Source organism: Crinia signifera, chromosome 3 (assembly GCF_055691185.1).
Source record: "Crinia signifera chromosome 3, ASM5569118v1, whole genome shotgun sequence".
Classification (NCBI taxonomy): domain Eukaryota; kingdom Metazoa; phylum Chordata; class Amphibia; order Anura; family Myobatrachidae; genus Crinia; species Crinia signifera.
Window position 1 is genome coordinate 85,507,335 of NC_139219.1, and position 15,989 is coordinate 85,523,323.

Sequence of the window (15,989 nt, forward strand, 5' to 3'; positions counted from 1 at the left end):
ATAAAATGATAGCCATGCACATTAAAATACACATGAACATTGAAATAGTATTTTCACATGACAACAAGTTTCAGCAACAAACCAGGATGGCCGAGTGGTTAAGGCGTTGGACTTAAGATCCAATGGATTTCTATCCGCGTGGGTTCGAACCCCACTTCTGGTATGAATTTTAATTCTACCCTTGTGAAAATGTTAAATGAAGAATGTTAACAGAGTTATGTGCTTAACATGTTCAGGAGTCTATGTTGCTTACATTTGTTAAGCAACATAATTGTTCCACAAAAACATTCTCATATGGCAAGACAAAAAGCAACATTTGTAAAGGTCAATAATCATCATAAAAATAAAGAGCAGTCTATATGGCTGGACAATCTGAAAATATGGTCAAAATCAATAACTTTATGTGATATAAATTTGGGAGTGAGGTAATACAAACGAGCATGCTTTGTGCACAATTTTGGATTACCATGGGTATGTGCACTCGTTATAACCACAGTATCCAAGTTTTAAATATATTTTATTAAAGGAACTGTATGAAAATGGTACAGCATTATGGATTACCATAGGTAAGTGCACTTGTGATACCCACAGTATCCAATTTTGAAAACTGTTCGCAGAGTTTGCAGCGCTGAAAACCCCTGACATAAAAAAAGACAACTTACCTGTCTGCTTGTCAACCGTGGTCTCTGCTACTCCTGGGGGTTTTCCAGGCATATTTAGAATTGGCAGGGGGCTGCTGGGGGGCTCAGTGGCAGCTGGAAGTTTGCCTTATTTTGATTTTTTATTAATTTCAACTGTCAATCATAAAACATCAACAAAAATTATATTTTGAGTTACATTTTTCAAATAAACTTATTTTCTATGAATAAAAGAAATATAGATATCATAAAATCTCTGAAAATACCCAGATATGTAATCATTTAGACTCTAAGTTGTGTATGTTTAAATAAAAGTTGACCATATTGAAAGAAATAGGCCCATTGCAAAAGCATCTAGCATAAGAAAAAGCAGCTGCCAGAATCACACCAGGATGGCCGAGTGGTTAAGGCGTTGGACTTAAGATCCAATGGATTTGTATCCGCGTGGGTTCGAACCCCACTTCTGGTATGCTTTTTTTTTCATTTAAGCCTTATAAAAATGTACAAGTAAGAATGTCATCAATCAGAAAAGCATACAGGAATATATGTTGCTTATGATAGTTGGCACCATGCATTCTACAAAAGCATTGCCATGTGAACATACAGAAAATGAAAGTTACATTCTGTTTTAATGTACATGACAGAATGTTGGAAATTAGAGAAAGGAGTATATGTTGCATATCTTTGTTGACCACCATACATTTCCACAAAAGAATTGCCATGTGACCGTACAGAAAAAGAAAGTTAGCATTTATTTCCAAATGTTAGTTATCAACATAAACCCTTTGAATGTCTAATGTGATATGTTAAAAAAGGTGTAAAAATTGCCAAGCAAAGTTTTTTTATTCATCATAATGACCTGTAATGTTTACCTTACATAGGAAATATAATCTTTGTTTACACTACATTTTTTATTTGAATTTATAGAACAAATGTGAGCGACTTTGGCAGTTTTAGCAGATATTTTGAAAATCTGTCACAGATTTTGGCACTCAAAGAGTTAAAAGGCAGAGCAATCTATATAGCTGAATAATGTAAAAATATAAAAAAATTCAATAAAATACATACTTTGAGTAAATATTTTCTAAAGAACCTTACTTTCTGTTGGGAAATGAAATAAGGATATAATATCCATAAAAGTTGCCAGAAATATGTCATAATTTAGACTCCAAGCACTAGAAAGTTTGAACAAAAAGATAGCCATGCACATTAAAATACACATGAACATTGAAATAGTATTTTCCCATGACAACAAGTTGCAGCAACAAACCAGGATGGCCGAGTGGTTAAGGCGTTGGACTTAAGATCCAATGGATTTCTATCCGCGTGGGTTCGAACCCCACTTCTGGTATGAATTTTAATTCTACCCTTGTGAAAATGTTAAAGGAAGAATGTTAACAGAGTTATGTGCTTAACATGTTCAGGAGTCTATGTTGCTTACATTTGTTGAGCAACATAATTGTTCCACAAAAACATTCTCATATGGCAAGACAAAAAGCAACATTTGTAAAGGTCAATAATCATCATAAAAATAAAGAGCAGTCTATATGGCTGGACAATCTGAAAATATGGTCAAAATCAATAACTTTATGTGATATAAATTTGGGAGTGAGGTAATACCAACGAGCATGCTTTGTGCACAATTTTGGATTACCATGGGTATGTGCACTCGTTATAACCACAGTATCCAAGTTTTAAATATATTTTATTAAAGGAACTGTATGAAAATGGTACAGCATTATGGATTACCATAGGTAAGTGCACTTGTGATACCCACAGTATCCAATTTTGAAAACTGTTCGCAGAGTTTGCAGCGCTGAAAACCCCTGACTTAAAAAAAGACAACTTACCTGTCTGCTTGTCAACCGTGGTCTCTGCTACTCCTGGGGGTTTTCCAGGCATATTTAGAATTGGCAGGGGGCTGCTGGGGGGCTCAGTGGCAGCTGGAAGTTTGCCTTATTTTGATTTTTTATTAATTTCAACTGTCAATCATAAAACATCAACAAAAATTATATTTTGAGTTACATTTTTCAAATAAACTTATTTTCTATGAATAAAAGAAATATAGATATCATAAAATCTCTGAAAATACCCAGATATGTAATCATTTAGACTCTAAGTTGTGTATGTTTGAATAAAAGTTGACCATATTGAAAGAAATAGGCCCATTGCAAAAGCATCTAGCATAAGAAAAAGCAGCTGCCAGAATCACACCAGGATGGCCGAGTGGTTAAGGCGTTGGACTTAAGATCCAATGGATTTGTATCCGCGTGGGTTCGAACCCCACTTCTGGTATGCTTTTTTTTCATTTAAGCCTTATAAAAATGTACAAGTAAGAATGTCATCAATCAGAAAAGCATACAGGAATATATGTTGCTTATGATAGTTGGCACCATGCATTCTACAAAAGCATTGCCATGTGAACATACAGAAAATGAAAGTTACATTCTGTTTTAATGTACATGACAGAATGTTGGAAATTAGAGAAAGGAGTATATGTTGCATATCTTTGTTGACCACCATACATTTCCACAAAAGAATTGCCATGTGACCGTACAGAAAAAGAAAGTTAGCATTTATTTCCAAATGTTAGTTATCAACATAAACCCTTTGAATGTCTAATGTGATATGTTAAAAAAGGTGTAAAAATTGCCAAGCAAAGTTTTTTTATTCATCATAATGACCTGTAATGTTTACCTTACATAGGAAATATAATCTTTGTTTACACTACATTTTTTATTTGAATTTATAGAACAAATGTGAGCGACTTTGGCAGTTTTAGCAGATATTTTGAAAATCTGTCACAGATGTTGGCACTCAAAGAGTTAAAAGGCAGAGCAATCTATATAGCTGAATATTGTAAAAATATAATGAAATTCAATAAAATACATACTTTGAGTAAATATTTTCTAAAGAACCTTACTTTCTGTTTGGAAATGAAATAAGGATATATATGTCATAATTTAGACTCCAAGCACTAGAAAGTTTGAATAAAATGATAGCCATGCACATTAAAATACACATGAACATTGAAATAGTATTTTCACATGACAACAAGTTTCAGCAACAAACCAGGATGGCCGAGTGGTTAAGGCGTTGGACTTAAGATCCAATGGATTTCTATCCGCGTGGGTTCGAACCCCACTTCTGGTATGAATTTTAATTCTACCCTTGTGAAAATGTTAAAGGAAGAATGTTAACAGAGTTATGTGCTTAACATGTTCAGGAGTCTATGTTGCTTACATTTGTTGAGCAACATAATTGTTCCACAAAAACATTCTCATATGGCAAGACAAAAAGCAACATTTGTAAAGGTCAATAATCATCATAAAAATAAAGAGCAGTCTATATGGCTGGGCAATCTGAAAATATGGTCAAAATCAATAACTTTATGTGATATAAATTTGGGAGTGAGGTAATACCAACGAGCATGCTTTGTGCACAATTTTGGATTACCATGGGTATGTGCACTCGTTATAACCACAGTATCCAAGTTTTAAATATATTTTATTAAAGGAACTGTATGAAAATGGTACAGCATTATGGATTACCATAGGTAAGTGCACTTGTGATACCCACAGTATCCAATTTTGAAAACTGTTCGCAGAGTTTGCAGCGCTGAAAACCCCTGACTTAAAAAAAGACAACTTACCTGTCTGCTTGTCAACCGTGGTCTCTGCTACTCCTGGGGGTTTTCCAGGCATATTTAGAATTGGCAGGGGGCTGCTGGGGGGCTCAGTGGCAGCTGGAAGTTTGCCTTATTTTGATTTTTTATTCATTTCAACTGTCAATCATAAAACATCAACAAAAATTATATTTTGAGTTACATTTTTCAAATAAACTTATTTTCTATGAATAAAAGAAATATAGATATCATAAAATCTCTGAAAATACCCAGATATGTAATCATTTAGACTCTAAGTTGTGTATGTTTGAATAAAAGTTGACCATATTGAAAGAAATAGGCCCATTGCAAAAGCATCTAGCATAAGAAAAAGCAGCTGCCAGAATCACACCAGGATGGCCGAGTGGTTAAGGCGTTGGACTTAAGATCCAATGGATTTGTATCCGCGTGGGTTCGAACCCCACTTCTGGTATGCTTTTTTTTCATTTAAGCCTTATAAAAATGTACAAGTAAGAATGTCATCAATCAGAAAAGCATACAGGAATATATGTTGCTTATGATAGTTGGCACCATGCATTCTACAAAAGCATTGCCATGTGAACATACAGAAAATGAAAGTTACATTCTGTTTTAATGTACATGACAGAATGTTGGAAATTAGAGAAAGGAGTATATGTTGCATATCTTTGTTGACCACCATACATTTCCACAAAAGAATTGCCATGTGACCGTACAGAAAAAGAAAGTTAGCATTTATTTCCAAATGTTAGTTATCAACATAAACCCTTTGAATGTCTAATGTGATATGTTAAAAAAGGTGTAAAAATTGCCAAGCAAAGTTTTTTTATTCATCATAATGACCTGTAATGTTTACCTTACATAGGAAATATAATCTTTGTTTACATTACATTTTTTATTTGAATTTATAGAACAAATGTGAGCGACTTTGGCAGTTTTAGCAGATATTTTGAAAATCTGTCACAGATTTTGGCACTCAAAGAGTTAAAAGGCAGAGCAATCTATATAGCTGAATAATGTAAAAATATAAAAAAATTCAATAAAATACATACTTTGAGTAAATATTTTCTAAAGAACCTTACTTTCTGTTTGGAAATGAAATAAGGATATAATATCCATAAAAGTTGCCAGAAATATGTCATAATTTAGACTCCAAGCACTAGAAAGTTTGAATAAAATGATAGCCATGCACATTAAAATACACATGAACATTGAAATAGTATTTTCACATGACAACAAGTTTCAGCAACAAACCAGGATGGCCGAGTGGTTAAGGCGTTGGACTTAAGATCCAATGGATTTCTATCCGCGTGGGTTCGAACCCCACTTCTGGTATGAATTTTAATTCTACCCTTGTGAAAATGTTAAATGAAGAATGTTAACAGAGTTATGTGCTTAACATGTTCAGGAGTCTATGTTGCTTACATTTGTTAAGCAACATAATTGTTCCACAAAAACATTCTCATATGGCAAGACAAAAAGCAACATTTGTAAAGGTCAATAATCATCATAAAAATAAAGAGCAGTCTATATGGCTGGACAATCTGAAAATATGGTCAAAATCAATAACTTTATGTGATATAAATTTGGGAGTGAGGTAATACAAACGAGCATGCTTTGTGCACAATTTTGGATTACCATGGGTATGTGCACTCGTTATAACCACAGTATCCAAGTTTTAAATATATTTTATTAAAGGAACTGTATGAAAATGGTACAGCATTATGGATTACCATAGGTAAGTGCACTTGTGATACCCACAGTATCCAATTTTGAAAACTGTTCGCAGAGTTTGCAGCGCTGAAAACCCCTGACATAAAAAAAGACAACTTACCTGTCTGCTTGTCAACCGTGGTCTCTGCTACTCCTGGGGGTTTTCCAGGCATATTTAGAATTGGCAGGGGGCTGCTGGGGGGCTCAGTGGCAGCTGGAAGTTTGCCTTATTTTGATTTTTTATTAATTTCAACTGTCAATCATAAAACATCAACAAAAATTATATTTTGAGTTACATTTTTCAAATAAACTTATTTTCTATGAATAAAAGAAATATAGATATCATAAAATCTCTGAAAATACCCAGATATGTAATCATTTAGACTCTAAGTTGTGTATGTTTAAATAAAAGTTGACCATATTGAAAGAAATAGGCCCATTGCAAAAGCATCTAGCATAAGAAAAAGCAGCTGCCAGAATCACACCAGGATGGCCGAGTGGTTAAGGCGTTGGACTTAAGATCCAATGGATTTGTATCCGCGTGGGTTCGAACCCCACTTCTGGTATGCTTTTTTTTTCATTTAAGCCTTATAAAAATGTACAAGTAAGAATGTCATCAATCAGAAAAGCATACAGGAATATATGTTGCTTATGATAGTTGGCACCATGCATTCTACAAAAGCATTGCCATGTGAACATACAGAAAATGAAAGTTACATTCTGTTTTAATGTACATGACAGAATGTTGGAAATTAGAGAAAGGAGTATATGTTGCATATCTTTGTTGACCACCATACATTTCCACAAAAGAATTGCCATGTGACCGTACAGAAAAAGAAAGTTAGCATTTATTTCCAAATGTTAGTTATCAACATAAACCCTTTGAATGTCTAATGTGATATGTTAAAAAAGGTGTAAAAATTGCCAAGCAAAGTTTTTTTATTCATCATAATGACCTGTAATGTTTACCTTACATAGGAAATATAATCTTTGTTTACACTACATTTTTTATTTGAATTTATAGAACAAATGTGAGCGACTTTGGCAGTTTTAGCAGATATTTTGAAAATCTGTCACAGATTTTGGCACTCAAAGAGTTAAAAGGCAGAGCAATCTATATAGCTGAATAATGTAAAAATATAAAAAAATTCAATAAAATACATACTTTGAGTAAATATTTTCTAAAGAACCTTACTTTCTGTTGGGAAATGAAATAAGGATATAATATCCATAAAAGTTGCCAGAAATATGTCATAATTTAGACTCCAAGCACTAGAAAGTTTGAACAAAAAGATAGCCATGCGTATTAAAATACACATGAACATTGAAATAGTATTTTCCCATGACAACAAGTTGCAGCAACAAACCAGGATGGCCGAGTGGTTAAGGCGTTGGACTTAAGATCCAATGGATTTCTATCCGCGTGGGTTCGAACCCCACTTCTGGTATGAATTTTAATTCTACCCTTGTGAAAATGTTAAAGGAAGAATGTTAACAGAGTTATGTGCTTAACATGTTCAGGAGTCTATGTTGCTTACATTTGTTGAGCAACATAATTGTTCCACAAAAACATTCTCATATGGCAAGACAAAAAGCAACATTTGTAAAGGTCAATAATCATCATAAAAATAAAGAGCAGTCTATATGGCTGGACAATCTGAAAATATGGTCAAAATCAATAACTTTATGTGATATAAATTTGGGAGTGAGGTAATACCAACGAGCATGCTTTGTGCACAATTTTGGATTACCATGGGTATGTGCACTCGTTATAACCACAGTATCCAAGTTTTAAATATATTTTATTAAAGGAACTGTATGAAAATGGTACAGCATTATGGATTACCATAGGTAAGTGCACTTGTGATACCCACAGTATCCAATTTTGAAAACTGTTCGCAGAGTTTGCAGCGCTGAAAACCCCTGACTTAAAAAAAGACAACTTACCTGTCTGCTTGTCAACCGTGGTCTCTGCTACTCCTGGGGGTTTTCCAGGCATATTTAGAATTGGCAGGGAGCTGCTGGGGGGCTCAGTGGCAGCTGGAAGTTTGCCTTATTTTGATTTTTTATTAATTTCAACTGTCAATCATAAAACATCAACAAAAATTATATTTTGAGTTACATTTTTCAAATAAACTTATTTTCTATGAATAAAAGAAATATAGATATCATAAAATCTCTGAAAATACCCAGATATGTAATCATTTAGACTCTAAGTTGTGTATGTTTGAATAAAAGTTGACCATATTGAAAGAAATAGGCCCATTGCAAAAGCATCTAGCATAAGAAAAAGCAGCTGCCAGAATCACACCAGGATGGCCGAGTGGTTAAGGCGTTGGACTTAAGATCCAATGGATTTGTATCCGCGTGGGTTCGAACCCCACTTCTGGTATGTTTTTTTTCATTTAAGCCTTATAAAAATGTACAAGTAAGAATGTCATCAATCAGAAAAGCATACAGGAATATATGTTGCTTATGATAGTTGGCACCATGCATTCTACAAAAGCATTGCCATGTGAACATACAGAAAATGAAAGTTACATTCTGTTTTAATGTACATGACAGAATGTTGGAAATTAGAGAAAGGAGTATATGTTGCATATCTTTGTTGACCACCATACATTTCCACAAAAGAATTGCCATGTGACCGTACAGAAAAAGAAAGTTAGCATTTATTTCCAAATGTTAGTTATCAACATAAACCCTTTGAATGTCTAATGTGATATGTTAAAAAAGGTGTAAAAATTGCCAAGCAAAGTTTTTTTATTCATCATAATGACCTGTAATGTTTACCTTACATAGGAAATATAATCTTTGTTTACACTACATTTTTTATTTGAATTTATAGAACAAATGTGAGCGACTTTGGCAGTTTTAGCAGATATTTTGAAAATCTGTCACAGATTTTGGCACTCAAAGAGTTAAAAGGCAGAGCAATCTATATAGCTGAATAATGTAAAAATATAAAAAAATTCAATAAAATACATACTTTGAGTAAATATTTTCTAAAGAACCTTACTTTCTGTTTGGAAATGAAATAAGGATATAATATCCATAAAAGTTGCCAGAAATATGTCATAATTTAGACTCCAAGCACTAGAAAGTTTGAATAAAATGATAGCCATGCACATTAAAATACACATGAACATTGAAATAGTATTTTCACATGACAACAAGTTTCAGCAACAAACCAGGATGGCCGAGTGGTTAAGGCGTTGGACTTAAGATCCAATGGATTTCTATCCGCGTGGGTTCGAACCCCACTTCTGGTATGAATTTTAATTCTACCCTTGTGAAAATGTTAAAGGAAGAATGTTAACAGAGTTATGTGCTTAACATGTTCAGGAGTCTATGTTGCTTACATTTGTTGAGCAACATAATTGTTCCACAAAAACATTCTCATATGGCAAGACAAAAAGCAACATTTGTAAAGGTCAATAATCATCATAAAAATAAAGAGCAGTCTATATGGCTGGGCAATCTGAAAATATGGTCAAAATCAATAACTTTATGTGATATAAATTTGGGAGTGAGGTAATACCAACGAGCATGCTTTGTGCACAATTTTGGATTACCATGGGTATGTGCACTCGTTATAACCACAGTATCCAAGTTTTAAATATATTTTATTAAAGGAACTGTATGAAAATGGTACAGCATTATGGATTACCATAGGTAAGTGCACTTGTGATACCCACAGTATCCAATTTTGAAAACTGTTCGCAGAGTTTGCAGCGCTGAAAACCCCTGACATAAAAAAAGACAACTTACCTGTCTGCTTGTCAACCGTGGTCTCTGCTACTCCTGGGGGTTTTCCAGGCATATTTAGAATTGGCAGGGGGCTGCTGGGGGGCTCAGTGGCAGCTGGAAGTTTGCCTTATTTTGATTTTTTATTAATTTCAACTGTCAATCATAAAACATCAACAAAAATTATATTTTGAGTTACATTTTTCAAATAAACTTATTTTCTATGAATAAAAGAAATATAGATATCATAAAATCTCTGAAAATACCCAGATATGTAATCATTTAGACTCTAAGTTGTGTATGTTTGAATAAAAGTTGACCATAGTTAAAGAAATAGGCCCATTGCAAAAGCATCTAGCATAAGAAAAAGCAGCTGCCAGATTCACACCAGGATGGCCGAGTGGTTAAGGCGTTGGACTTAAGATCCAATGGATTTGTATCCGCGTGGGTTCGAACCCCACTTCTGGTATGCTTTTTTTTTTCATTTAAGCCTTATATAAATGTACAAGTAAGAATGCCATCAATCAGAAAAGCATACAGGAATATATGTTGCTTATGATAGTTGGCACCATGCATTCTACAAAAGCATTGCCATGTGAACATACAGAAAATGAAAGTTACATTCTGTTTTAATGTACATGACAGAATGTTGGAAATTAGAGAAAGGAGTATATGTTGCATATCTTTGTTGACCACCATACATTTCCACAAAAGAATTGCCATGTGACCGTACAGAAAAAGAAAGTTAGCATTTATTTCCAAATGTTAGTTATCAACATAAACCCTTTGAATGTCTAATGTGATATGTTAAAAAAGGTGTAAAAATTGGCAAGCAAAGTTTTTTTATTCATCATAATGACCTGTAATGTTTACCTTACATAGGAAATATAATCTTTGTTTACACTACATTTTTTATTTGAATTTATAGAACAAATGTGAGCGACTTTGGCAGTTTTAGCAGATATTTTGAAAATCTGTCACAGATTTTGGCACTCAAAGAGTTAAAAGGCAGAGCAATCTATATAGCTGAATATTGTAAAAATATAATGAAATTCAATAAAATACATACTTTGAGTAAATATTTTCTAAAGAACCTTACTTTCTGTTTGGAAATGAAATAAGGATATAATATCCATAAAAGTTGCCAGAAATATGTCATAATTTAGACTCCAAGCACTAGAAAGTTTGAATAAAATGATAGCCATGCACATTAAAATACACATGAACATTGAAATAGTATTTTCACATGACAACAAGTTTCAGCACTTGTGATACCCACAGTATCCAATTTTGAAAACTGTTCGCAGAGTTTGCAGCGCTGAAAACCCCTGACTTAAAAAAAGACAACTTACCTGTCTGCTTGTCAACCGTGGTCTCTGCTACTCCTGGGGGTTTTCCAGGCATATTTAGAATTGGCAGGGGGCTGCTGGGGGGCTCAGTGGCAGCTGGAAGTTTGCCTTATTTTGATTTTTTATTAATTTCAACTGTCAATCATAAAACATCAACAAAAATTATATTTTGAGTTACATTTTTCAAATAAACTTATTTTCTATGAATAAAAGAAATATAGATATCATAAAATCTCTGAAAATACCCAGATATGTAATCATTTAGACTCTAAGTTGTGTATGTTTGAATAAAAGTTGACCATATTGAAAGAAATAGGCCCATTGCAAAAGCATCTAGCATAAGAAAAAGCAGCTGCCAGAATCACACCAGGATGGCCGAGTGGTTAAGGCGTTGGACTTAAGATCCAATGGATTTGTATCCGCGTGGGTTCGAACCCCACTTCTGGTATGCTTTTTTTTCATTTAAGCCTTATAAAAATGTACAAGTAAGAATGTCATCAATCAGAAAAGCATACAGGAATATATGTTGCTTATGATAGTTGGCACCATGCATTCTACAAAAGCATTGCCATGTGAACATACAGAAAATGAAAGTTACATTCTGTTTTAATGTACATGACAGAATGTTGGAAATTAGAGAAAGGAGTATATGTTGCATATCTTTGTTGACCACCATACATTTCCACAAAAGAATTGCCATGTGACCGTACAGAAAAAGAAAGTTAGCATTTATTTCCAAATGTTAGTTATCAACATAAACCCTTTGAATGTCTAATGTGATATGTTAAAAAAGGTGTAAAAATTGCCAAGCAAAGTTTTTTTATTCATCATAATGACCTGTAATGTTTACCTTACATAGGAAATATAATCTTTGTTTACACTACATTTTTTATTTGAATTTATAGAACAAATGTGAGCGACTTTGGCAGTTTTAGCAGATATTTTGAAAATCTGTCACAGATTTTGGCACTCAAAGAGTTAAAAGGCAGAGCAATCTATATAGCTGAATAATGTAAAAATATAAAAAAATTCAATAAAATACATACTTTGAGTAAATATTTTCTAAAGAACCTTACTTTCTGTTTGGAAATGAAATAAGGATATAATATCCATAAAAGTTGCCAGAAATATGTCATAATTTAGACTCCAAGCACTAGAAAGTTTGAATAAAATGATAGCCATGCACATTAAAATACACATGAACATTGAAATAGTATTTTCACATGACAACAAGTTTCAGCAACAAACCAGGATGGCCGAGTGGTTAAGGCGTTGGACTTAAGATCCAATGGATTTCTATCCGCGTGGGTTCGAACCCCACTTCTGGTATGAATTTTAATTCTACCCTTGTGAAAATGTTAAATGAAGAATGTTAACAGAGTTATGTGCTTAACATGTTCAGGAGTCTATGTTGCTTACATTTGTTAAGCAACATAATTGTTCCACAAAAACATTCTCATATGGCAAGACAAAAAGCAACATTTGTAAAGGTCAATAATCATCATAAAAATAAAGAGCAGTCTATATGGCTGGACAATCTGAAAATATGGTCAAAATCAATAACTTTATGTGATATAAATTTGGGAGTGAGGTAATACAAACGAGCATGCTTTGTGCACAATTTTGGATTACCATGGGTATGTGCACTCGTTATAACCACAGTATCCAAGTTTTAAATATATTTTATTAAAGGAACTGTATGAAAATGGTACAGCATTATGGATTACCATAGGTAAATGCACTTGTGATACCCACAGTATCCAATTTTGAAAACTGTTCGCAGAGTTTGCAGCGCTGAAAACCCCTGACATAAAAAAAGACAACTTACCTGTCTGCTTGTCAACCGTGGTCTCTGCTACTCCTGGGGGTTTTCCAGGCATATTTAGAATTGGCAGGGGGCTGCTGGGGGGCTCAGTGGCAGCTGGAAGTTTGCCTTATTTTGATTTTTTATTAATTTCAACTGTCAATCATAAAACATCAACAAAAATTATATTTTGAGTTACATTTTTCAAATAAACTTATTTTCTATGAATAAAAGAAATATAGATATCATAAAATCTCTGAAAATACCCAGATATGTAATCATTTAGACTCTAAGTTGTGTATGTTTGAATAAAAGTTGACCATAGTGAAAGAAATAGGCCCATTGCAAAAGCATCTAGCATAAGAAAAAGCAGCTGCCAGATTCACACCAGGATGGCCGAGTGGTTAAGGCGTTGGACTTAAGATCCAATGGATTTGTATCCGCGTGGTTTCGAACCCCACTTCTGGTATGCTTTTTTTTTTCATTTAAGCCTTATATAAATGTACAAGTAAGAATGCCATCAATCAGAAAAGCATACATGAATATATGTTGCTTATGATAGTTGGCAACATGCATTCTACAAAAGCATTGCCATGTGAACATACAGAAAATGAAAGTTACATTCTGTTTTAATGTACATGACAGAATGTTGGAAATTAGAGAAAGGAGTATATGTTGCATATCTTTGTTGACCACCTTACATTTCCACAAAAGAATTGCCATGTGACCGTACAGAAAAAGAAAGTTAGCATTTATTTCCAAATGTTAGTTATCAACATAAACCCTTTGAATGTCTAATGTGACATGTTAAAAAAGGTGTAAAAATTGGCAAGCAAAGTTTTTTTATTCATCATAAAGACCTGTAATGTTTACCTTACATAGGAAATATAATCTTTGTTTACACAACATTTTTTATTTGAATTTATAGAACAAATGTGAGCGACTTTGGCAGTTTTAGCAGATATTTTGAAAATCTGTCACAGATGTTGGCACTCAAAGAGTTAAAAGGCAGAGCAATCTATATAGCTGAATATTGTAAAAATATAATGAAATTCAATAAAATACATACTTTGAGTAAATATTTTCTAAAGAACCTTACTTTCTGTTTGGAAATGAAATAAGGATATAATATCCATAAAAGTTGCCAGAAATATGTCATAATTTAGACTCCAAGCACTAGAAAGTTTGAATAAAATGATAGCCATGCACATTAAAATACACATGAACATTGAAATAGTATTTTCACATGACAACAAGTTTCAGCAACAAACCAGGATGGCCGAGTGGTTAAGGCGTTGGACTTAAGATCCAATGGATTTCTATCCGCGTGGGTTCGAACCCCACTTCTGGTATGAATTTTAATTCTACCCTTGTGAAAATGTTAAAGGAAGAATGTTAACAGAGTTATGTGCTTAACATGTTCAGGAGTCTATGTTGCTTACATTTGTTGAGCAACATAATTGTTCCACAAAAACATTCTCATATGGCAAGACAAAAAGCAACATTTGTAAAGGTCAATAATCATCATAAAAATAAAGAGCAGTCTATATGGCTGGACAATCTGAAAATATGGTCAAAATCAATAACTTTATGTGATATAAATTTGGGAGTGAGGTAATACCAACGAGCATGCTTTGTGCACAATTTTGGATTACCATGGGTATGTGCACTCGTTATAACCACAGTATCCAAGTTTTAAATATATTTTATTAAAGGAACTGTATGAAAATGGTACAGCATTATGGATTACCATAGGTAAGTGCACTTGTGATACCCACAGTATCCAATTTTGAAAACTGTTCGCAGAGTTTGCAGCGCTGAAAACCCCTGACATAAAAAAAGACAACTTACCTGTCTGCTTGTCAACCGTGGTCTCTGCTACTCCTGGGGGTTTTCCAGGCATATTTAGAATTGGCAGGGGGCTGCTGGGGGGCTCAGTGGCAGCTGGAAGTTTGCCTTATTTTGATTTTTTATTAATTTCAACTGTCAATCATAAAACATCAACAAAAATTATATTTTGAGTTACATTTTTCAAATAAACTTATTTTCTATGAATAAAAGAAATATAGAGATCATAAAATCTCTGAAAATACCCAGATATGTAATCATTTAGACTCTAAGTTGTGTATGTTTAAATAAAAGTTGACCATATTGAAAGAAATAGGCCCATTGCAAAAGCATCTAGCATAAGAAAAAGCAGCTGCCAGAATCACACCAGGATGGCCGAGTGGTTAAGGCGTTGGACTTAAGATCCAATGGATTTGTATCCGCGTGGGTTCGAACCCCACTTCTGGTATGCTTTTTTTTTCATTTAAGCCTTATAAAAATGTACAAGTAAGAATGTCATCAATCAGAAAAGCATACAGGAATATATGTTGCTTATGATAGTTGGCACCATGCATTCTACAAAAGCATTGCCATGTGAACATACAGAAAATGAAAGTTACATTCTGTTTTAATGTACATGACAGAATGTTGGAAATTAGAGAAAGGAGTATATGTTGCATATCTTTGTTGACCACCATACATTTCCACAAAAGAATTGCCATGTGACCGTACAGAAAAAGAAAGTTAGCATTTATTTCCAAATGTTAGTTATCAACATAAACCCTTTGAATGTCTAATGTGATATGTTAAAAAAGGTGTAAAAATTGCCAAGCAAAGTTTTTTTATTCATCATAATGACCTGTAATGTTTACCTTACATAGGAAATATAATCTTTGTTTACACTACATTTTTTATTTGAATTTATAGAACAAATGTGAGCGACTTTGGCAGTTTTAGCAGATATTTTGAAAATCTGTCACAGATTTTGGCACTCAAAGAGTTAAAAGGCAGAGCAATCTATATAGCTGAATAATGTAAAAATATAAAAAAATTCAATAAAATACATACTTTGAGTAAATATTTTCTAAAGAACCTTACTTTCTGTTGGGAAATGAAATAAGGATATAATATCCATAAAAGTTGCCAGAAATATGTCATAATTTAGACTCCAAGCACTAGAAAGTTTGAATAAAAAGATAGCCATGCACATTAAAATACACATGAACATTGAAATAGTATTTTCCCATGACAACAAGTTGCAGCAACAA

General features: G+C 33.4%; 17 non-coding genes across 17 annotated transcripts; all 17 read left to right on the forward strand.

Annotated features, from left to right (window-relative positions):
• The first annotated feature begins 80 nt into the window (after positions 1–80).
• Positions 81–163, forward strand: TRNAL-UAA (transfer RNA leucine (anticodon UAA)). The gene has a single exon. It is a non-coding gene; the product is annotated as a tRNA-Leu (tRNA).
• Positions 164–1,024: 861 nt separating this feature from the next.
• Positions 1,025–1,107, forward strand: TRNAL-UAA (transfer RNA leucine (anticodon UAA)). Its single transcript has one exon. It is a non-coding gene; the product is annotated as a tRNA-Leu (tRNA).
• Positions 1,108–1,906: 799 nt separating this feature from the next.
• On the forward strand, positions 1,907–1,989 carry TRNAL-UAA (transfer RNA leucine (anticodon UAA)). The gene has a single exon. It is a non-coding gene; the product is annotated as a tRNA-Leu (tRNA).
• An 861-nt stretch (positions 1,990–2,850) lies between these two features.
• Positions 2,851–2,933, forward strand: TRNAL-UAA (transfer RNA leucine (anticodon UAA)). Its single transcript has one exon. It is a non-coding gene; the product is annotated as a tRNA-Leu (tRNA).
• Positions 2,934–3,708: 775 nt separating this feature from the next.
• TRNAL-UAA (transfer RNA leucine (anticodon UAA)) lies at positions 3,709–3,791 on the forward strand. Its single transcript has one exon. It is a non-coding gene; the product is annotated as a tRNA-Leu (tRNA).
• An 861-nt stretch (positions 3,792–4,652) lies between these two features.
• TRNAL-UAA (transfer RNA leucine (anticodon UAA)) lies at positions 4,653–4,735 on the forward strand. The gene has a single exon. It is a non-coding gene; the product is annotated as a tRNA-Leu (tRNA).
• A 798-nt stretch (positions 4,736–5,533) lies between these two features.
• Positions 5,534–5,616, forward strand: TRNAL-UAA (transfer RNA leucine (anticodon UAA)). Its single transcript has one exon. It is a non-coding gene; the product is annotated as a tRNA-Leu (tRNA).
• Positions 5,617–6,477: 861 nt separating this feature from the next.
• TRNAL-UAA (transfer RNA leucine (anticodon UAA)) lies at positions 6,478–6,560 on the forward strand. The gene has a single exon. It is a non-coding gene; the product is annotated as a tRNA-Leu (tRNA).
• A 799-nt stretch (positions 6,561–7,359) lies between these two features.
• TRNAL-UAA (transfer RNA leucine (anticodon UAA)) lies at positions 7,360–7,442 on the forward strand. The gene has a single exon. It is a non-coding gene; the product is annotated as a tRNA-Leu (tRNA).
• An 861-nt stretch (positions 7,443–8,303) lies between these two features.
• TRNAL-UAA (transfer RNA leucine (anticodon UAA)) lies at positions 8,304–8,386 on the forward strand. The gene has a single exon. It is a non-coding gene; the product is annotated as a tRNA-Leu (tRNA).
• Positions 8,387–9,183: 797 nt separating this feature from the next.
• On the forward strand, positions 9,184–9,266 carry TRNAL-UAA (transfer RNA leucine (anticodon UAA)). Its single transcript has one exon. It is a non-coding gene; the product is annotated as a tRNA-Leu (tRNA).
• Positions 9,267–10,127: 861 nt separating this feature from the next.
• TRNAL-UAA (transfer RNA leucine (anticodon UAA)) lies at positions 10,128–10,210 on the forward strand. Its single transcript has one exon. It is a non-coding gene; the product is annotated as a tRNA-Leu (tRNA).
• A 1,245-nt stretch (positions 10,211–11,455) lies between these two features.
• TRNAL-UAA (transfer RNA leucine (anticodon UAA)) lies at positions 11,456–11,538 on the forward strand. Its single transcript has one exon. It is a non-coding gene; the product is annotated as a tRNA-Leu (tRNA).
• A 798-nt stretch (positions 11,539–12,336) lies between these two features.
• TRNAL-UAA (transfer RNA leucine (anticodon UAA)) lies at positions 12,337–12,419 on the forward strand. Its single transcript has one exon. It is a non-coding gene; the product is annotated as a tRNA-Leu (tRNA).
• An 861-nt stretch (positions 12,420–13,280) lies between these two features.
• On the forward strand, positions 13,281–13,363 carry TRNAL-UAA (transfer RNA leucine (anticodon UAA)). Its single transcript has one exon. It is a non-coding gene; the product is annotated as a tRNA-Leu (tRNA).
• An 800-nt stretch (positions 13,364–14,163) lies between these two features.
• Positions 14,164–14,246, forward strand: TRNAL-UAA (transfer RNA leucine (anticodon UAA)). The gene has a single exon. It is a non-coding gene; the product is annotated as a tRNA-Leu (tRNA).
• An 861-nt stretch (positions 14,247–15,107) lies between these two features.
• TRNAL-UAA (transfer RNA leucine (anticodon UAA)) lies at positions 15,108–15,190 on the forward strand. Its single transcript has one exon. It is a non-coding gene; the product is annotated as a tRNA-Leu (tRNA).
• The last annotated feature ends 799 nt before the right edge of the window (positions 15,191–15,989 follow it).